The 23,891-nt window shown below is 38.2% G+C and overlaps 1 long non-coding RNA gene across 1 annotated transcript in view; it reads right to left on the bottom strand.

Annotated features, from left to right (window-relative positions):
• Window positions 1-17,325, bottom strand: part of LOC126825056 (uncharacterized) — an 87,840-nt gene extending 70,515 nt beyond the window's left edge. The window contains exon 1 of the long non-coding RNA XR_007681769.2: window positions 16,743-17,325. This is a non-coding gene — a long non-coding RNA (uncharacterized LOC126825056). The remainder of the gene's footprint in view (window positions 1-16,742) is intronic.
• Between the last annotated feature and the right edge of the window lie 6,566 nt (window positions 17,326-23,891).

The raw sequence follows: 23,891 nt of genomic DNA, 5'->3' as shown, positions 1-23,891 counted from the left end.
GTTGGCGTACCATTATTTCAAATAATGGTACGGGCAATGTGCCAAGCGTACATTATTTATACTTGTTGAAATATTGGACTCATGTGACGTATTTCATTGAGACGCACGTCCTGGTTAGGGTCTGCTTATACGTGCAATATCAATATAATATTTAATGTCTCGCACTCGACCAATAAACTACACCTACAGCTATTAGGATCTATTCAAGATTTCACCAGTGATTATTGTGATTTGATGACACCTAATGACATGTTGGTGTAGACAATTACATACATGTATGCTGCTGCTACAAAGAACACATGCTACAATGAACAAAGGACGAAAACCGTTGACATATATTAATGACTTTAAGATATTCTATATAATTTTAGACTGGTCATCTCTAAAAGTCTTCATCTGAGAAGAAGCACCCTTATTAATTATTCTCAAATATAAGTATACATATGAATGTATATCTGTAATTATCAGTCTTAAACAAGTTATCTCCAGAACCTTGCTCGATCGGTGCGATGACTGAAAGACATGCCAGTTGTAACTACTCGTTAATAAGGTCTTCGGCATCAACTGGGATAATAAAGCCGATCATAACGCCGTGCAGCGTGTGCAGAGGGACATTTTGTCTGGACAGCGGCATTTCCGCCTACTCTTAATCCGCAACAACATGATCAAAGGCCTACACCAACACTTGCTGCTGACTGGACCGGGGGCTTGAGACGCAGACCATTGGGGATGATGTTGGTGTAGGCCTTTGATCATGTTGTTGCTATGTATGGTTTCGGTTATGTTGTTGTATTTTGTCAATATATATTTGCCTCATACCTGTTTTACTGTATTAGCTTGATAACGTTGAGAGAATACTCTACGAAACGTCGCCTTAAATACACTAGTAGCTGTTTTCCATAAGTATGTGTTTTGTTGTTATCCAATTAATTAATAGCATTTTCCAGGATTTCCTCACCATCGACAAACATGGATTTAAAACAACTTTTTATTTATCTTAAGTCGTGCTATTCCACACAGTGTTACTTATTTTAGTGTACAATATTTTAATGGATCATAATCCCCGTTAATAACCCCATTTTTGTTGTATCTTAGTTGTATTTCAAGTTTTCTTATATATTTCTCAAATCGCCTGTCTCCAGTATTCTTTTTATTATCATTTTCATACATTTTATGAATTGTAAATAACGTCTATCATATTGTTTGTTAAAATAATGATAGATTATAGGATTGATGCCATGGGTAACGGGTCTTCATGTATAGACCAAAATGAGTCAGTCATATAAAGAACCTTTCTACAAACCGTAATTAGGAGATCAATTTAGAACACATTCTTAAAGACAAACTTTATGTAGTCGTTTTTGGATATTTTGACATACACGTTTATGTCAATCCCCATTGCATATTGGAGCTTATCTACCACTAAGTTAAAATTGTGCTGTACTTTATGTTGATTGATTGTTAACCAAAGAATATAGAACACAACCAGCAAGAATCATGTTTCAATTTATTCATTCACGAAATATTCAAGAATTTATACAAGAAGTGCACTTGTACAATATTCTTAAGCTGTATAGGGTTTTGTTGTATGCTGTCGCTTGCCAAGTATATGTACAGTTCTCTTGCATGGTTAGTGCTCCCTTTGTTAGTCGTTAGTTCTTTTTAGGTTTTTGTATGTATTTGTTGTCGCTTACCAAATCATGTATTGTTCTCTTGTGTATGTTTGGTTCCTCTTTGATAGAATTCTAGGTTTTTTTTATTTTGTTTGTTGCCGTGTGTCTCCCTGGACTTATTATTAACATACGCTCCCAATTTAATTTTTGTGATGGTACAAATGGCCTTGAGTGAAGTCGATTTATTAGTTTGATATTCTATTAACGATCGAATCAATCAATATTTCTATGTTCGTATTACAAAGAACATATTAATAGGTTGTCTTTTAGTTTAAACAAACTCTGAAAGACAGCCGTCGGTCATAGCGTTTATACTAAAAATAGAGAAGCGGTATGTTTTGGTAATTGTCTTAAGCGTTTGTGTCTCTCTGTCGATATTTGAGTTCAGAACTATCAAAGACAAGCTGAGACAAACAATAATATCAATTACCAAATGAAAACCTGTGAGTATGGTTAACGGGTAGGCAAAATCCCGAAAATGGACCAACCCTGTCAATGAAGACGGGCATACGCCACACAGTGTTATGAAGTATGAAGGAAATTGTGCACGAACACCGGTGCTACGTCCCAGTCTAATTCCAAATGTCAATTGTTCGGCTACGTGCACGCCAATGACTTGACGCTGTTCAAGACCAGAAACTCCTCGTACCTTGAATTCCAAACGTGAATACTTCTTCTACGTGTACGCGGGACCTTGTTGTTTTGGGTAATACCAGAATGACTAGACGCCGTTCCAGACCAGTCCATCCGTCCTACAAATCATGAAATTTCACTTAGCCTCCCACCCCCGAAAGCAAAAAACACGATTGAACAAGACATAAGTAAACGTAAGTAAAACACACACAGCCACTGGTTCACGATTTGGCTGCACTTGCTATTGAAGCAACACAGGGGGTCAAGATATAACTTCTTTCAGCTAAATATGAAACAATAGTTCAGATGTTTTATGTCAGAATACAATTTGAGACAACAGGGGGGTTATTAATCAAGATGTTTAATACAAAATTAATTTCCTCGATGTCTTTGATATAATACTATAAACAAATTGGGGCGTAATTACACGTCTGATTATGAAATGGGGTTTATCATCTTACCTTTATGTACCAGCTGGACTTATGAAGACAAGACTACAACAAGTAGTGTGTCAAGACAGAAATGTAGCCTGAATAGCGACTTATCTTTCCAATATGTACACCTGAACGACTACGCTTTGCTCCTGGCCATATTATATCCATCCAGTACCTGCACTGACAAAGGGGAAACCAGGCTGCATGCAGCAACCCGAGGAATTTAGTCGGCGTCGATCGAACCCCGAAATTCTTGGTTACTGAAACAGCGTCTGGATCGACCCCCGAAATTCCTGGTTACTGAAACAGCGCCTGGATCGACCCCCGAAATTCCTGATTATTGAAACAGCGCCATTCTCACCGCGCCAACCTATTCTAAAAGGAATAACTTTGATTATATAGGAAATTTATTTAGAAACAGTGGCGTTTTGAACAGTTGGTTGCGCATATTCATATTCATAAAAAAATGTTTTTCAATGATTAAATAATATCAAATTTACGATGATTCATCATTCGCCCTATGGTTAGGTGTGGGTGGTTGTATTTTGTTATACGGAGATAGCTGATATGGTTATTAATCCTTATTGTCATATTCATCATCTGGGGGATGGCCAAAGGGTTAGCATGTGCGCGTTGTATCATAAGGTCTGTCATTGAGTCAACTGGCGGGCTTCCGATTCCCCGGTTGTATGTGACAAGGAGTAGAGTCCCGAAATGACCTAGTTTGTGTCGAGCGGACGTTAACCCCCCCTCTCTCTCTCTCTCTCTCTCTCTTTCTCTCCCTCTCTCTCTCTCTCTCCTCTCTTCCATTATCTCGTCCAAACACTAGGTTAAAAAATTATTCAACATTAGCCAGATTATCGTTGACTGACAAATGAATATGTTGCTAAGATGATGGAATGTTCGTACACCAGTTTTTACTTCTTGTATTATGGTTAGAGTAGCAGGTAGAATCATTACAATGGCACACTTTAGTAACAGTCTCTGTTTCTCCACTTATCTACAACTGTAACGTTGGGTCAATAGGTTAAACGGTTGTACAATTACAAATATGCGATTGTGCTTGAAATAGCTTAGATTCCTATGACTAAGTCTTGGTTCTAACATTATCTCATGACATTGTCATACTACAGTATGCGTGATCAATCTCATGACAGTGTCACGGCGTACATGTGAGTAATCCTGATCTTACGACACTGTCATGTTACAGCTAAATGGTTTTCTTCACATGGGAACCACTAGACACATGTTCCCACAGGCATCGCCTCTAAAATATTCCGTGAGGATCGTTATGAATCGCGCAAGAATTAGACCCCTGAAGAAGGTCATTTTGGGCTATTCGATATTCTATTCAAACTCCCATATTCAGCTTGTGGTCATTCAGTTACGTACGTGACTGATCATCAATTTACAGACATGTTTCACATCAGAATGACATCCTTTAAATCTCTCAAGAGCAGCATCAACAATCCTAATCTGTATCTCGTCGTCACTGCCAGTGACACTTATTAGCAGTCGACATTTTTAGAAGTGGTAGCCATTTTGTTTTAGTGGTGGGAGCGTCAGTTTTATTTAAAGGAGCTAAATATCTTTGATTTAAGTCAATATAAAGTATTGAATTGGGCCGTGATGAAGCAAACTCTGAAGATTAATAAGCTAAATTCGGCTTCTAGTTTCCCTTTTTGACTTACTGTGTCGATAAATTATAGGGAGCCACGGTGGTTAAGTGGGTAAGGCGCTAGCCTGGAGGTCCGGCGTGCGATCCCCGCATTGGTCGTGAAAGTTCATCGGGATTTTCCGTCGTGGTTTCTCTTTGTCAGTGGTGCAGGGCAGAGGGTCTGACAAGGACAGCTGTCTAGTCGTTCGGATAGGACGAAAAACCGAGATCCCGTGTATACATTGGCGTGCACGTAAAAGATCCCTTGGCAGATGGAATTTGATATAAGAGTAGGCCATAGTGCCGCTGTCCGTGAAATATTTCCCTCATAGCACACGGTATGCATTCTGCCTGTCCTCATTTCAGCTTTATCCGCAGACGTAAACCTTATTCTACATGGACAGAGTGAGGTACCACAAAACAAATCAATATATACATTTTATTTTTCATCAGAATCAAAAAGGTCCAGCCATTTTAAAATGCAATCTTTACAAAATATAGACTTAGTTTTATCCACAAGAAATATCTCAAAAGCCGTGTAATCCGTTAAGTTGAGTACACAAGAGTTAATTAAAGTTGTAAATAAGATGATAGCAAGCGCCATGTTTTAGTGCTATACTGATAACTTGTATACTAATATAGAACTAATAATACTTCATATATTGGCTGTAAGTAAGATATCTATTGGTAATATACTACGCATCACGCCAATCAACTAGTGAAATCGGTTCCCACTTCAGTAGAAAGTGGTTTGAATTTTCGCCTTTGAGTTTTTGAAATAATACTCTTTTATGTAAATAAGCATACTATTTGGGAAGTCTAGATAAATTAAAAGACCACCAACATGAAGATTCTCAGAATCTCAAACAAACTCCATATAAAGCAAAGTTAAAGGAGCTAAATCGCTAATATTTGGGACCTAGAAATTGACCCAAATGGGTCGCAACGCATATAATAATGTAATCTGATTGTATATAAACTGATTTACATTCAATTGTTTCCGTTTTGACTCTTAATTTCAAATCAGTTATATCCAGCGAAATACGGCCTGTGTCTGAACCCTATAGCAATTTCTAGCGTCTGGTTATCCCAGTCTATTGAGCAGGTTCTCCAGTTGAATATGTCTAGCCTCGTTCTTTCTGGTCACTTGTTGCAAATGACGCTAAAACGCACTATGGTACACGATGTGTGTACCAGTGGTAAAATGTTTATTCTGTCTTAAATATTGTATATCAGAAGCCTGTCTTTTCCTGGTAAGATCACAACACCAATGTTGATTTGAATTGACAAATAATTCGTATTTTCAACGTGTATGACTTTGGATGATATTGAGTTAGAGACTTAGCTACTTTAAACTGTTTCATTGTGAATTCATTCAACCAAGCAAACAATGATTATCAAATTGTGAATATTCTTAAAGATACTTTCCCACAAAAGTAATTATCGTGTGGTTATTTCCAATAGAAGTATGGCAATTTTGATATATGGAAAGTAGAAACATCCAATCTTAGTAGAAAAATACTGGATTCCCTGAAAAACAACCATGGAACGCACACAGTACAAAAGGGTAAGGGTTTCCCTAACCGGCAACCCGACGATTAGGGATGTCTGCTCGAGTGACGTCAAAGGTTGCACGCGAAGATTGTCTGATCTCTCAGCATTAGATAGAGCCTGATGTATATGTTGATAATCTTGATGGTGAGAGTAAGCGTACTGTAGTTTCTGAAGTAAAAACAAAGGAAAAAGACGTGGACAGTGGATAATTCGAGAATTAAATTAGACTTCGATATTTATGATAAATAATCAGCGATTAAAGACAACGTCGTCTTGTATATGCAATGAATTCTCCTCCGGATTCGCAACCGTTGCTAGATACCACGTCAGCCAAGTCACGTGACACAAACATAACTTTTTTAATAGATTTTTTATAGCAGGTGTATTCCCCTCAAGAATATAATGTTTCGAGAATGATTTGAAACCCAAATTTTGATAGATTAATTGGTCTGAATATGATTTTAGTCAAAATATATCATCAAATCACCTAGTGTGTACGTGCGAAGGTATATTTAAGGAAACTAATCCTATCACATATATGTCCTTTATATGATGTGTTGTAAATAAAGTTCTGTTCTGTTCATCCCGAACATAACGTCATATCCTGTCCATTTGGAAGATGTCCGGGGTTCGATCCCGGTGGTGGTGGAGAAAGTTCCCGGGGTTTTCCAGGGTGGTTTCCCCTTGTCAGTGGTGAAGGGCCGGAGGCCTGGCGAGGACATTGTCTAGCTGTTCGGATGGGAAGAAAAACCGAGGTCCCGTAAACCCCTTGGCGTGCACGTAAAATACCCTGACAGCTGGAATTCGATATAAGTGTACGCTGTAGCACCGCTGTTCGAGTAAAATTTCCATCGTTTCCCTTTTTCACTATCCAGTTTCCTCACACTGCTAAAGACCCCTACGCGCAAGCGAATTATTGAAATAAATTTGAACCATATGTTAGTCCCGAAATGACCTAGCTTGTGTTGAGTGGAGTTAAACTCTCTCTCTCTCTCTCTCTCTCTCTCTCTCTCTCTCTCTCTCTCTCTTCCATTGAAGAGTTATACCATTCTATACAGGTATGCTAAAAATATAAGATAATATGGGACCTTCGAAAGCGCAAAAACTTTACATCCCAGAATACCAGATCAGCAGTCAATGGTTTGGCCAGTTCGAATATAGTGTGTGGGGTCGGGGCTGGGGGTGTCTATAAAGAGAAAAGGGCATTATTCTTTTTTAATTCTTGGAGGAGATATTATTGGAGGAGATAGCATTATAGGAGATATGTTTTGTTCTTATATGAAGATTCAGTTTATAATCTACTGGAAATAAAGATCACGAGTCACTATAAATACCTAAATTCACCAAAACTTCATATATCGTTTGAAGTTATCTATTTGTACAGAATTAGAGGTTAACCCCACCTCTACCACCAGTGCCTCTTCATACTTGGACGACATGCGGAACGAACTTTTCAGGAAAGGGGGCGGAGGACATAACCACTCTCCACCCTCCGGGGAAACGCCACTACGATATGCATTTAGAAGACATACGACCACCGACTGATTTGACCTATTTTGAACATCATCAAGACAATGCCTTGATGCTTAACACATCAAAATAATAAAACCTATGGAAGCCGTGTACGACTTTTCTGACTGACTTCGTAAATAAAAATATGTGGTATGCATAAAAACTTCAAAATGAATACCACGAATTCTTGAAATTCAAAGCATATTTCATCAAAAGAAAATGAAAAACCAAAAACATGTAACTGCATGTTGCCATGTTAATAAGGCAACGCATTAGAAGTAGTAAACGACTGAGATGGGATTAGCTTGTGAGTTTTTGAGGCAGTCAACAATCAGTGTTCAACAGTTCAACATTCCACTGTCGTGTTTTTACTTAAAAACAACATAATACTCGAAATTCTAGTTTAAATAGAATTTTATTGTTCAACACTGACTTCCTGAGGTTCACGATCTTCGTTTACGAAAAAAACTAGACCTGACTCTTGGCAAACTCATCAGCGTTGTCACTATTATAGTGTAACTACAGGCTCTCTCCGTGCGAATTTAACCTATAAACACATGAAAATAAACTATTGAAAATTGTACTCTTGAGGACAACGTTACGCATCATCATCAACGTTGTCCTTTTGCATATTAGACCCTAATTAACAAGAAGTTACCGTTGGCATGTATTTCAATGATCGAACAAGATTGACTGCGTGGCCGGTATTCCGCTCTTGGTGGTATTAGACAGGTCACGTAGCCGACGATTTTGGTGATCAGATGGTCTAACACCCGGTGTTGCAGATGTAATGTTCGTGATTGGTTGGAGAAGTGTGCGATTGTTAACCTTGTGGAATTTCCCTCGATGCACCGATTGATTATGTGTACATAGAATATACAGCCATCTCCGTTAAGAGCTTCAAATTATAAGGTAGTGAGACAAATTCCAATTGGCACACCAAGACAATTCGGGACTAACATATTATTGGTATATCTTTATTTCGTTTGCGGGAAGTATTCTTTAGCGTTGGGGAAAATATTGCCACGTGCAAGCCTGGGATCTAAACCATGGTGTAAAACGCTAGGGTCAAAATAAATACTTAGTGGCAAAGTAGTGTAATGTCACGGTTGTGTGACTTTACCAAGGGAATTTATCCGATGTTTCGAAAAATTACCTATGCTGGGTATCGCGCTCGATACGTGGCACTACTATATTGACACATTGGATCAGATGCGTAAGTGTAGTTAGTCTCGAAATGATCTATTTGAATATAGTGGGGGTGGATAGCCGAATGGTAAGCACGTGCGCGCTGTATCATAAGGCCTGTCATTGAGTCAACTGGCGAGGTTTCGAATCCCCGGTTGTACGTGACAAGGAGTAGGGTTGCCTGTCCAACCTAGTGGGTTTTCTCCAGGTCCTCCGATTTCCTCCCACTGCTAAAGACCCCTATGCGCAAGCGAATTATTAAAATAAAATTAAACCATAGGTTAGTCCCGAAATGACCTAGTTTGTATCAAGTGGACGTTAACCCCCTCTCTCTCTCTCTCTCTCTCTCTCTCTCTCTCTCTCTCTCTCTCTCTTGAATATATGTTGTTATTAAACCATTAGTCTTTGTATGATCAAGTCATGAAAAATTGCAATGGATCCAAAAGTGAAAATGTCTCATAAATTTTTATCAGCTGCCGTTAGTTTCGCGTCAGGAAGAAGGCATTGCTCATTCGACCAGTGTCAAAAAACCTGATGGTAACACAATCAACACAATCATTAAGCTTTAACCAAATATATTTTATGTAAGTTACTATAAATAGATATTCAAATTAACAATAATTACATCATTAAACGTCTATCATTTTAGTTTATTCATTAAAAAAAATATCCGCTTTATCAATATGAGAAATCCCCTGGGAGTCTTGCAATAATCATCTGCCATTTTCCCTTCACTTGGTATTTGATGGTTGAAAATATCAACGAGTTCTAATCAAATAAACTTGCAATCTTTTAGGTGCTTTAGCCGTCATTTTCCCATTGTTTATGGCCCGGTATAATTCCATTAAATTATTTTACTTGATAAAGGGGCGTGTTTTACATGTATTTGCTGATCTTTGATATTTACTGCAGGTTTATCTTTCAATATAAAATAGAAGAGATAGCCATTCATTCATCACGACCGAAAATAATAAAACTTTCGCTGTGGGATGACAGGAGGCACGTCTAGTGACGTACATTTCTTTCTCTTTTTTTACATTCTGAGACTTTAGCACTTTAGTCCAAAGATAATGAGGGGGGTTGGATGGCCGAATGGTTAGCACGTGCGCGCTGTATCGTAAGGCCTGTGATTGAGTCAACTGGCGTGGTTACGAGTCCACGGTTGTACGTGACAAGGAGTAGGGTCGTCTGTCCAACCTCGTGGGTTTTCTGCGGGTCCTTGCTAAGCCCTCCATCCTGCACCAATGACAAAGGGAAACCACGCCGGGAAATCCGGATGAACTTTCCCGCAGAGATCGTACACTGGATCTACGGGTTAGCCAGCCAACGTCTTACTCACTGAACGGAGTAATCGGAGACCATGCAGGAGAACATCCGATCCATATCAACAACAGTTGGTTGTTATTGGATTTGTTTAGGCGAAAAGCGGCCATAACCAAGTTAGGTTGGTTGAGTTCACAGCCCAGAGGATGAGATCTAGCAGCTGTGTTGTTAGTAATAAGGTTGACAAAATAATCCAGTATATTCTCATCTGCATTAACTACACGGAACGTGAGATTCCGAAAACTATTGCTTTGATCTTGATTTGTTCTTCAGCAAATCCATCAGCGTTGGAAAGTTAGTTCGTGTATCAAAATGGGTATTTATCCTGTCAAGCATATCAATCAAATCATCGGGTATTGAGTGGCTACCCGGATTTAATATAATTGTTTTGTAAAATACTTTCATGATATATCATAGCTGGCTTAGTTTCGAAATAAGTGAATATAGACGTACATGTCTCGCCTGAATATAATATTTCAGTCAGTCACAAACCCGATATCAATTCTTATTAGTACAACCAGGCTTTCAGAATACATTGTTCTTTAACAATAAAATCCCCTAGTTGAATTATACATCTTTTTATGCAATAATTGAAAGACAATTTTGCCGAAGATGATATTTGTTAAAATTCTGGCTTGAAGGGATGGGGGAGAAGGGGGGGGGGGTCTAAGACAGTCCCTGGTACCTTTGTGGGAAAGAATTGTGCTTCGCTGCGTGTCTGTATACACGGAAATTTAGTACTGTTTTGTTATACACGTATATAATTGCACATCTACAAATCATTTAGATTTCAACTTTACTCATAACCAAAGCTAAGAACGTGTCGTCCAACTTTGCTGAAAGATATAATCAATACAAACAACGTGTCGTCTAACTTTCCTCAAAGACATAACCAGTACCAAACACTAATCGTGCAACTTGGACATGCTTCTTAATTTAATTACTTAATAAATTTATACATTATGACAACAGTGATGATTTCAATTTCCAAGCCGTTAAATTTCCTTTCATGTGCAGAATTCCACCTCAGTCACAAATGGGTAAATCTGAAATGCTGTTAATAAATGCAGGAAGACACAACAATGTAGTGGAATATTTGCTAAGTTAACGAAAACAAAATTGGCTTTAATATCCCTCTTTCTGGCACGAAAGGGCTAAGGATGGTGGACATACACCATGCAGTGTGTTCTGAGGGAAGCGGCGCTGTGGTATATTCTTATTTCGAATTCCAACTTTGGTCCCATCAGAACGGCTAAGCGCTGTTCCTTGCCAGTCTCGACGTCCTGCACCACCCCGTCTGAAAATCCCATGGAACTGTCTGCCAACATCGAGATCGATTCAGGGGCTTACTTGTTTGCGAGCCATCGCATTACTTACTGAGCCCTGTGGTTCCCCGTAGTAAAGAATCGGACAATAACTTCCTAGTTCGTCAGTATACGGGTTTCATGTGAGTCGTGCAAACTTTAACATGGATAGTAGTGATAGGTAATGTGTACAAGACATGCCATATTTTTTTTTAATTTATCAGAATGCTTACGGGTTTCATAATATTCGTCCAAATTTGTATGTAATATAAATAGTAGTGGTATGTGCTGTGCACATGACATGCTATGGATACATCCTTTGAAGCACTTGATATCCAGAAAGGCATATGGATACAGCAATGATCAATACTGTAAAACAATTGGGTGTGGCAGAATACTCCCACTTATTTATTGCAATCTAAATATTTTATTTATAGCCTTTATCGCCTGTTCATCAAAGTTAAGGAATAAAAATAAAAACACTATAATAGAATATGACTACTCACTCGAAACGAACCTTTCATAAACATGAGCACAAATATGCCAATTTATAGCATTGAACAATGAATACAAATAATATAGACGTTATTGGACAACCAATAAAGGTGGTATGAATACCGATCAATTAAGCAATTAAGTCATTTTTCTATTAGTTATAGCTTTCCCTGTAGTACAAAAAATATCGAATTTGTTGAAAGTCGTTGTTAAGCTTTCATTCATTACTTGTTGATAATGATTTCAAATGAATCATTTGTAATGGTTTTATTGGGGTTTTAAATGTTATAAACATTTGCAAATCTAAAATATTGTTTGTTTTATGACACTATCCCGATATTATTTCACTATTTCGAAATAAATCATGATTTACCAGCAAAATAGATTGTTAGGCATTTTATTTTATTTCGAAATCAAATGCAATCAATTCGGTGGAAGATATCCGTTACAACTATACCGAATTTAGTTATTGGGTGTCCTGTAGCGGGCAGTGTATGCTTGACCTTTGGAAAACAGACGACAACACTTCGGATATATAGTTGCCTTAAAACCATTCCCAATTTAAATAAGGACCCTCATAAGTTCTTAATGTGAAACTTCAAAAATATTGCAGTCCCATTAAGAAAAAAAACACATTAACTTCACGCTGTGTAGATAAATCCTAAACAAATCGATATTTTTTCTCAAGGTGAAAAACAATAACTTCACCTTTCTCTGACCGGAGAAGAAAGACAACGTTGCGATTTAATATAGTGGTCAATATGAAAAATGCACTATTGATCAGGTCTACAACAAAACTCTAGGAGTTATGTCCCTTTGAAAAAGACGCGAATACCACCTTTTTTTTAAAAGTTTGCTCTTTGAAATTATTGTTACTTGACGTTTAGCCACTGTTGTAAATGCATGGCGTGATAATTCAATAAAATCATGTGGGATCCAGAAAAACATAAAATCAACGCAATCTTTTTATTTTATTAACCATGGCACCCAAGGACTGGAGCGATCGACAGTTCTTTATATTGGCACCATATTAATATGTGTTTTAATTGTTTTATTTATAAACATTATTGTAGCGATATGTGGTTAAAAAGATTCTTTAATGCGTTAATTTGAAGCCATTTATTGCATCGTTTATCGTGCCGTAGATTGTCGTAGACACTCTTCATCTATAATTCATGACTATATACAAACACTTCAAATCCCTTTGTTATATATTGACAAATCTAATGATGAATTTATTTTACATTATATACTTATTAATGGGTCATAAGAAGGTTTTTTCTGTTAGAGTATGAAGAATTGTTCTCTGGTGCTCTGAGTGATCAACGACATAACGGATGAGGTTTTATCATTCCAGCAACGGCACTGTTGATATTCTGGCATGCATATTTTATTATAAATATCATAAGTCTAGCATTTCACATACCAAATAAGACACAAACATATTTAAGCGCTCCCTGATCAGCCACACAAAAGGATTTGTTTTTATCTCCTGTGCATTAAAATGACAATTTACAGAATGAAAGAGTGAAGACGCTCGTAATATAGCACAACTGGAGTTGAAAATTAGTGGATTATATGCCAAAACTACAGACCTTGACCTACAGCCCACACCGTAGATCTGTGCATTTTTATTTTCCGAGTTAGACATTTGTATCTGTTTGTTATGCTGAGGGTTTTTTCTTCCTTAAAGGATGTAAATGTTGCCATAATTCACGCGAGAGAACGTTGAGTTTTTGGGTTTTTTTTCACGGCTTGCATTAAGAGCTCTTATCGATGTTTTTTGTGCACATTAAGAACTAGTTGATACTGTCTGTCTTCTCCATTGAGAGAAAGGCCAAGTTAGTTTTCCCTTCATATTGAGATAAAGTCCAGGTTGATGCTGTCTGTCTTTTCCATAGAGAGAAAGGCTAAGATTGTTTTCAAACGGTTAAAAATTTTCGTCGTAGGTTCAAGGTCATTTCTCCTCTAAACCAATCGGATTGCGTACGAAAATGTTCGTATGACCTTTGACATTGTATATACAAGAATTAAGTGACACCATTAAATTATGCTTGTTATAATTCGGAACAATTATTAAATATATTCCTCTTCAATTCCTTTTTCTTTCCGTGGGCGCATAGAACCCTTGCAGCACCACTGCAATAAACATATAAACATAAACTGCCTCGTGCACCCAACTTATAACTACATAGAGAGATATTTTCAACTCATCACGTCCGAATTATTCTATAGAGTGAAGTGACTATCGTATAGAAGCATCAAACGTGCTTTTGCGCATGGGCGTATATATCTCTTGCTACACTACTGAAATAAACATAAACTACCGCGTGCACCCATCCCGACTTATAACTACATAGAGCGATATTTTCAATTCGCCACGTCCGAAATATTCTACAGAATAAAGTGACTCGTAAGGGAGTCTCAAATATGCCTTTGCCCATGGGCGCGGAGAACTTTTGTATGACCACTGCAACAAAACGTATAAACTTAAACTGCCTCGTGCATCACACCTAGTTATAACTACACGGAGCGATATTATCGATTCGCTACCTCCGAAATAACATATACAGTAAAGTGACACCAGATGTTCTGGAGATCTCTATAAATACGTGAAGTAATTCAATTTAATTATGATATTTATATTTAATATGTTAGGTGATAACTACCTGCCGTTAATAGTCTTTGAAGTTGGCATGAGTACGTTCTCTAGGTACACATTTACTAACGACTAGACGTGGTTCTATTTACTTCTAATCAAACTGAGATGAAACTCACACCAGTATAATATATATATATAATAAATACACCAAAAACAAAAATATCACTGAACAGGGTCGGTATTCACACATCCTTAAAACCTGAGTGAAATATTGAAAATATTATATTTTCTAAATCAATATATTTCAACTTGCATACGTTACATTGTAGAATTCTCAGGTCACTAATGAAACAATAATTTGAGAGAGAAATGGGGGTTAACGTCCACTCGAAACAAAGTAGGTCATTTCGGGACTAACATATGGTTTAATTTTATTTACATATTTCTCTTGCGAGAAAACCCACGAGGTTGGACAGGCGACCCTACTCCTTGTCACGTCGACAGGGGATTCGAAACCACGCCAGTCGACTCAATAACAGACTTTATGATACAGCGCGCGCACGCTAACCATTCAGCACAATAATTTGAAATTATATTTCTAAAGCTGAACCTTTCAGTAAAATTATAGTCGGAAATACATGGAAATATATATCGGATTTGCTATGAATGCTTTCAAACAAATGTCAGCATATATACACTACAGTTTTATAAGTGGCGTATTTACAGGGTTAACAGGTGGGGTGGGGTGGGAGTCACTAACCCTACCCCTCTCCGTGGTCAAAAAGATTTATAACAGTACAAGACTCGCTCTTAAATCTACATAATACACCCTCCCCCACCCACTGCCATCCGCCACCATCCTTTCCCCACCTTTCTAATGTCTTGCACCCACGGTAACAAATGAATGCCAATGTTTAAAATCGATATTAAAATGGTTTATGACAATAACTCGCTAAGAAATAATTGAATTGGAGATCTGGGTTCATATGTTAAACTTAATTAGATAAATCAAATTGATATTCGAGATGAAAATAGATGCAAATAGAACATCGAGTAGATTAAAAATAACAGTACACTTACTGTAACCTGTACACTGGAGATTTGAATGGAAGATTGAACTATGTATATTCTCATATCGAGACCATACTGCTGGGTACAGATCGTGAACACAGGACAACCAGTACCTTAAGAGGATGATTATTGTATCAGATAATGCCCACCTCCCACTCGTCGATTTATCTCCAGGTCATAGTCAATTTATTCGTCTCATGATCGTGGAAAAATTGCTGGACAATGTAAGATTAAGCATTGCCCGACAGGTCCTAATTAGACAGGGTCTTCTAGCTTACCAAATTATTAACTTATTACACAGATATGAGCCTACGAGGACAGTCGCAAGACATCTCCTAACACATTATGGTTTTGGTTTTTACAAATAGCCGCATGGATGCCCGTAGACACTGGGGTATGTATCCCCCTTCCCTCCCTTTATCTAGCTTTGCTGTCCATGTGCCTGGGCACTTGCATGCGTTTGTTTTCTAACATTTTTTAGAGGTTTTGTTAGACCAGGGGCTAATGTTAATGCAAACTCTGATGTGAAATTCGGTATTCACAACTTCCTCTTTCTACACCTCGAGTCCCACCCCAATATTTGAACTCCGGGGATCTGTTACCTGAACATTAATTAATAAAAGTAATTAAGAAATCGTGATTCTTGAAATCTGGAAGAACTTTCCGCAAACCGAATAGAACAGACGTATATACTATTACATATTGAGCCTTATATAACGTTAGAGATCGTGACAGTTGGGAGAAATTAGTAATTAATTCGCTTCCTCATACAGCACACATTGTTAATCTAAATTAATAACCATATTAATGTTCCTCCTCTCTTATCAACATAATGAATTACGGGCCCGATGAATGAAATGGGGTTTAACGTCCTATTTTTCTGCGCCGTCTGGGCTAATCAAGACGGGGATATTGTATCCACCTCTACATGCCAGAATGCAGAACCCCTACGAAAATAACGTACCGCAAGACATGTTTCGCACCTGTGTATTTTCGAGAAAAACAGAATCGTTTCCAATTGTTTGAGTTGGTGTGGTGGTTAGGCAGAGAAGGTGAGGTTGATTTGCCGAAACGTTCTGTTAATCACCAGTCTGAATTGTTAAAATCAATAATCTATGGGAGAGTATATGATAAAAGTATCAAAAATTTCCAAATGTATAAACATGAAACGAAAATGATACCAGTTTCCTAAAAATCAAAGAGTTCTTGGAGAGTTGCGTATCCGAAAAAAACAATAGAATAATCCATATTCAGTTATCCATGGATATCGGTTATTAATAAATATAAATTGCTTACCTATGGCCGCCTCCGTTTGGTAAACATTCCAATATATTTTCCAAAAAAGATCACAAATTTAGAGCTCGAACCGTTTATAAGCTTCCAACACCCATCACTGCAATTAAACTGTTTTAAAACTAAGAAAGATAAAACGCCGAGATATGAGAAGCAGGAACAGGCGCTTAGTCAAAAACTCAACTCGCAAGATCTAGGTAATTTACCTATAACGACTGCATCAACTATTAATACTCTTCATTAGCTGGTTTGTATTCTATTTATTAGATGCTCAGCACAATTTTCTCGATCTCCGATATTATCTGTTAAATTCAAATTACTTGTCTTAACTGTCCAGTTGTAGCCGATACTAGAGTTTATAAATGTTGCATCAAGATATCTTGTATAAGCCGGAGAAGAAAATGCGGGGAGTATTACTCAAAGCGTGTTCTCTATCCACCAACAGTTAAATGGACTGACCACGAATAACTGTGTAGGATGCACTGTACGGGCGTCGTGTCCAATAGAAAACAAACTCCTCTCTCTTTCTCTTTCATATAAAACAAAACGGATCTAAATTACAAAACCTTTTACACTTTTTGACACTTCTCCCACAACTTTTTATCAAACTTTATTCATCTTCTGTCGCTCTTTTCAACCAAACTAAAAAAAACCGGTTCGACAAGAATGAAAATGTCTTGCACTAAATTTTGTAAGAGGATTAGGAACTGACAAAATCCAAATTACGCCTGTAGAGTTTTCTTTACCCAATAAACAGAGAAATTAATGTTCAAAAACTTGCTGGGTAGTTTTAGCCAAGTGATATAGTGGAATCTAAGATCCTCATATTAGTGATCTGGGTGTATTTTTATAGAAAGAATGGTTACTATATACTGGACTCAATCAATAGATCAAGCTATATAGCAATATCATCAACGATACGATACGATAGATTTTATACGCTGTAGCTTTGGTCACATACTGTAGGTAAGCTTGTTTAATGGGAGAAAGGTAATAGGCTCTTCCTTCCCAGTCCATTCATAGCATTTGTCAAACACACTATAAGCCCGTGTAGCTTTCATTTGAAGAACAGCGAATTGCTGTTATCCTTCGTTATTCTGACAAATAATAACGCGACTTAGTCTGTATTTCCTTATTTAAATAACGTTTTATCTGATAATGTTTAACTAGAGTATTATTAAACCCTCTGGTCGTCATTATTTAAGGAATGTTTAATCCTATGCCAACCATAGTATTGTTAAAGCTGAATCTTCAAAAGAATATTAGTCCAAAAATTGTTCAAATCCGTTGAGTATTTCCAAAGATACGATGAATTTAAAATTTCGCAACATTTGATCTGCAGACGATGTAACGGGATATGGTCGTTGTACGAAAAATGCAAATGACGACCATCGGCTTTGATGTAAAAATGAATTTTACTTTCAACGCTCGATAAGATTTTTTTCTATTTGATATACTTGACGCTACAAGGGGGCCGCGATGGCTCAGTAAGTAGGGCGTTGGATCGATAACCTGGAGGTCCCGTGTTCAAAGCCGGAGTTGGCCGAGATTCTCAGCCCCAACTGTCAGTCGTACATGCATAACGTATAGTCGTTCAGATGGGACGAAAACCCGAGATCACGTGTACACATTGACGTGTGTACGTAAAAAGAACCCTTGGCAGTTGTAATTCGATATAAAAGTAGACCGTAGCAGAACAGTACAGAAAAACGTTAAACCCCATTTCATTTCATTTTGTTGGACTATACAATAAAACCGATAAAAATTCATTTCAGATTTTGCACAATTTCAGGTAAACGATCCACTCAGTTGCGAGAAAGGTCCACGTGATTTTTCAACCTGGCTGCATGTCGTTCAGACGTTAAGAACACCGGAGGTAAGATACAATATAGCGTATTTAGACCGTCTTAAACTCTTTTGACTTTTTGACAATTCGATTATTTTGATATTTACATACGATTAGCTTTTTTCCTGGGTCAGGTGAATTTGCGCAGAAAGCGCGGATTCCGCTTACTCTTCATCAACCAGCATGGGATCTTTTATGTGCTTGCTTACAGTGTATAAATGATACATTTATATTATTGTCAACTCAGTCAAGAGACCAGCCCTCCCCCCCCCCCCAAAAAAAAACAAAAAACAACCTGTACTCAATACATATAAACTAATTTTGCCCATGCGGCCTTTAATCGTGAATTATAGATTTTATAAGTCAACTGGAGGCGGGGGGGTCACAGTTGTTCAACGAGAATGACAGTGCACTAATAAGGGGCTATTAGGTTCGATCCCGGTGATGGTCGACAAAGCCTGGAACCTGTTGGTCATTGGTGCGGCCCGGATGGGACAAACACCCGAGGTTTCATTTACACATTGACATCCACATAAAAGAACCCTTGGGGTAGGTGGAAAGCCAGGAGGAAATACCACCACTATCTGTGCAAAACTTTCCGTCTTCATTAGCTCTGTTGGTGCAGAAGACTATGACGTTAAGCCCCGTTTAACATAGTTTCAAAATCGACTGGAATCGAAGTGATTTCATGTGCACGCCTACAAATACTTTGCCAATATTGTTTTATTCATAGTGCAAGATACCATGCACAGATATACCACATTCTTATGTTCTGCGAATGACATAATTATAATGAATAGTCTTACCGCGACATTCAACCCCACGACCATTCATTGTAATCATCTGTCTGATGCCAATGTACGACTATTGTAGCCTATAAATCGTGGCATTCTAACGCTCACTCTATAAGTAAATAGCTAGTGTAAGGCTGCCAGCTCAAGTGAACTGTAAACTCAGATTAAAGATATACTTTTTTCATCATATTCTTATTCTGATTGGCAGCGCCATGTGTGCAATAATAAAGATATAGACCAACTTTTCATTCTAATCATGTCGGCGGTAAATAGCAACATTTGCATGCAGTAGTTTTAGGGTTTTGTTATAACAAATGATTTGATTTTTTAGATTCAGTTTGGTTTTGTTTGTTTGTTTTGTTTTTGTTTTTTTGGTGGGGGTGGGGAGGAGGGGGGTGAAATGTGGTTTAACGTCCCACTGTTCTGCGCCGACTGGGCTAATGAAGACAGGTTTGCGCCATACAGTGTGATGTAAGGGAACTTTTGCCCGGATAGCGGCACCACTGCCCACCCTTATTGCGAAATTCAATAAGGTTTCATTTACGTGCACGCCAATGTGTTGACAGGACATCGGTTATTCCCCTTTCCAAACGATTAGACACTGTCCTTGTCAGACCCTTCGCTAACAAGGGGAAACCGCGCAGGGAACTCCTTAGGAACTTTCTCGGTCAACAACGGGAGGGAACCCGAGACCTAACGGTTAGCGAGACAGTGTCTTACTCACAGAGCCACAGCGTCTCCTAGTCACGAACAAACGGGGATTCGAAACCACGCCACATGACTCAATCACATACCTTATGAGTTAAACCATTTGCCCACCCCCTCCATTGTTAAGAGAAGGGGTTCGTTTTCACATAACAGCATTACTTTTGTAACTGTATGTTGGCCTGTGCATCTTGGTTAGGTTATTACTACAATGCGCGCACACACGTGATTTCCTTCACTTGTTGAATTAACGAGCAATAATTGTAATGCGACCAGCGGTGAAGGCGATATATCCATGCCGTCACAGTTACATGCAAGCGGATTATTTTTTCTAGCATTATGGTTAAAATTATTAGAAATCGCTACGAAAATCATCCGAGTGCGTTGGGCTTAACTCTTGTTATGTCTGTGTTGGACAAGTCTGGAGGTCGGGTGTTCGATCCCTGCATTGGCTGAGAAAATTCATCCAGATTTTCCGGCGTGGTTCCCCCCTGTCAATGATGAAGGACAGAAGGCATGACAAGGACAGTTGTCTAGTCTTTCGGATGGGACGAAAAACCGAGGTCCCGTGTACACATTGGCGTGCACGTAAAAGACCCCCTGACAGTTGGAATTCGAGATAAAGAGTAGGCCGTAGTGCCGCTGTCCGGGCAAAATTTCCCTCATAGCACACTGTATGGCGTATGCTCGTCTTCATTAGCCTAATTTGGACCCCCTCCCTGTACAAAATGTATAACATAATCCTCTCAAGCTGTTCTATAAAAGTTCTCTTGAATTATTAAGGGGAAATCGGAGCAATGCTGCCCACAATCCGGATCAGATATCGACTTCATTCCAAGACAACACAAACAAGAATTTCAAGATCACATTAATTGGCTATTGCTAAGGCAATTTTTGTTTAATTTGAAATCTGAAACTATTGTTTCTTAAATCGGATCATTCAGTTTAATTAAAAGGGGCGCTTTAATACGATTTGCTTTACGTCGGTACAAAATTGATTTGTTTTAGTGGTTTGGGATAGTTGTTAGTATTGCCTGTGGTTATTCTCATAGATACATTAATGGTTACCAGGGGGATGGGTGGCCGAATGGTTAACGCGTGCGCGTTGTATCATAAGGTCTGTCATTGATTCAAGTGGTATAGTTTCGATTCTCCGCTTGTACGTGGCAAGGTATAGGTCGCCTGTCCAACCTCTTGGGTTTTCTCCGAGTTCTCCGTTTTCCCCCCACAGCTAAAGACACCTATGCGCAAGCGAATTAATGAAATAAAATTTAACTATATGTTAGTTCCGAAATGACCTAGCTTGTGTCGATTGGACTTTGAACCCCATCCTCTCTCTTTCTAATGGCTACCATGTTAATGTCATTTATTGTAACCAAGACAAAATATCGGTAGAGAAATAATGACATGTATTTTAGACGTAATTTGCTTGTTAAATGTTATGGAAATTAGAAATAGAACATCGATTAACCAAACCAAACATTTAATATTGATACAATAACGATCGTAGACTAGCGATCCAAATATATTTATAAGCATTGATTATTTCCCTTTGTAAGATCTTCACTACTGTTGGACTAGAGATTTTTTTAACCTATCTCATGGACTTCTATGGTTTAATTATAACTATAAAAAAAAACATTGATTACAAATTAAACAATTTAACACATACGTGCACGCACAACAAAATTGTTAATTAATGTGAATCCCACATGTAATTGAGAAGTCGCATCAAGCATCCTAGAACAAGTAAGCATACCCTGTTCCGGACATGATATACCTCACTAATTACAGATGTGGAAAACAGTTTAAAAATAGTCTCCAGTGTCATTGCCACCAGTCCAGTAAAGTTGTTTAAATATTGAATGGAATTGTGGATACTTTGAAAGGAAAATGAGCTTGCAAAATGTCTAAGTACACAGACAGAACATACCAAACCAGTGTCATGTATGTAGGATCAGACCCCGTTTTATTGTAGACTAGCTCTATACTCGGCTTCGCCCGGGGCCCAAGATATGCCTATAGTCTGGAGGCTCAGCGCGGGGGGGGGGGGTGTCCATCAAATGGGCACAAAACCAGACCCAACTTTTCTAGAGTAAAATTTTGCGTAGAATACGATGCCGATTGGTAATCAGTCCGCCGTTGGGGCGTTTTCGAGATATTCGGGGTCAAAGGTCAAATGAGTTCATTTGCACTGAAAGTGAATGCGCAGTCATTCTTGTATTATGAAAATAAGCTGAAAATGATCGAAAGTAATCACACTTTCAATAAAAATGTAAACTTGCTAAATTCACCTTAAGTCTTAGTGACCCTGGAGGTCAAAAGGTCACATTTTCCGTTTTAGCACTAGGAAGATTTAAAGTAATAAATTTCGGCGTAAAATATAAAAACTTAAGCGAAACCTGTTCTAATTAATAATAGGAACATTTAAAATTTATCTTTAGGTGGTCTTAGCACCAAACTTTTACTTTGGAACATCGAAAATGATCTTGCATAACAGAACCAAAACGCTTCGGAGCCTGTTTCAAAAATACGTAAAAACTGTTAAATCAAAATCTATTCGAATTAGTTTTACAACGAATGCTATACATAAGGATACTAGTTGTCTGAAAAAAACAATTAAATAGTTCCATGGCTGGATTCCAGCCAGCAGGCCGCGTCACAAACCCTGCCAAAATTTTCCCCGTTAACATTTACCAATACGACATATATATCCTGTGAACTACTATGTACAATGCATTCGTCGGTTTTATCTGAGTCCATGTTCCGGCGAAATTCATAAAAACTCATAAAAAGTTTGCAAACTTTTAATCTCGTCGCCAGATACGTGTTTTCCCGTCAAAGATTAACGCGGTTTTCCTAGACTGGGATTCTCGGAAATCCACGCGGCCTGCAGGCTGGAGTCCAACACTGAAACTATTCAATTGTTTTTCAGATAACTAGTATCATTATGTATAACAATCGTTGTGAAAATAAATCGGAGAGATTTCGATTTGACAGTTTTTAAGTATTTTTGAAACAGGTTTCAAAGTGTGTTGGTTCTGTTATGCAAGATCAATTTCGACGTTCCAAAGTAAAAGTTCGGTGCTAAGACCACCTAAAGATAAATTTTAAATGTTCCTATTATTAATTAGAACAGGTTTCGCTTTAGTTTTTATATTTTACGTTGACATTTTATTGCTTTAAATCTTCCTAGTGCAAAAACGGTATATTTCACCTTTTGACCTCCAGGGTCACTAAGACTTAAGGTGAATTTAGCAAGTTTACATTTTTATTGAAAGCGTGATTACTTTCGATCATTTTCAGCTTCTTTTCATCATACAAGAATGACTGCGCATTCACTTTCAGTGCAAATGAACTCATTTGACCTTTGACCCCGAATATCTCGAAAACGCCCCAACGGCGGACTGATTACCACTCGGCATCGTATTCTACGCAAAATTTTACTCTAGAAAAGTTGGGTCTGGTTTTGTGCCCATTTGATGGACCCCCCCCCCCCCCCCCCGCGCTGAGCCTCCGGTCTACTACTCGTCTTCCTGTTACTATTATTAAACTTAATTAGCATGATAAACAGAGTTTCCTCCCGTTAACCGTTAGGTGCTCTAAAACAGTCCTCAGAGAGAGAAAAATGGGGTTTAACGTCCACTCGACACAAACTAGGTCATTTCGGGACTAACATGGTTTAACTTTATTTCAATAATTCGCTTGCGCGTAGGGTCTTTAGCAGTGGGAGGAAACCGGGGGATCGGAGAAAACCCACGAGGATGGACAGGCGACCTCACTCCTTGTCACCTACAACCAGGGATT

Source organism: Patella vulgata, chromosome 6, assembly GCF_932274485.2.
Source record: "Patella vulgata chromosome 6, xgPatVulg1.2, whole genome shotgun sequence".
Classification (NCBI taxonomy): Eukaryota; Metazoa; Mollusca; class Gastropoda; family Patellidae; genus Patella; species Patella vulgata.
This window is presented reverse-complemented; position numbering and strand designations above follow the sequence as displayed.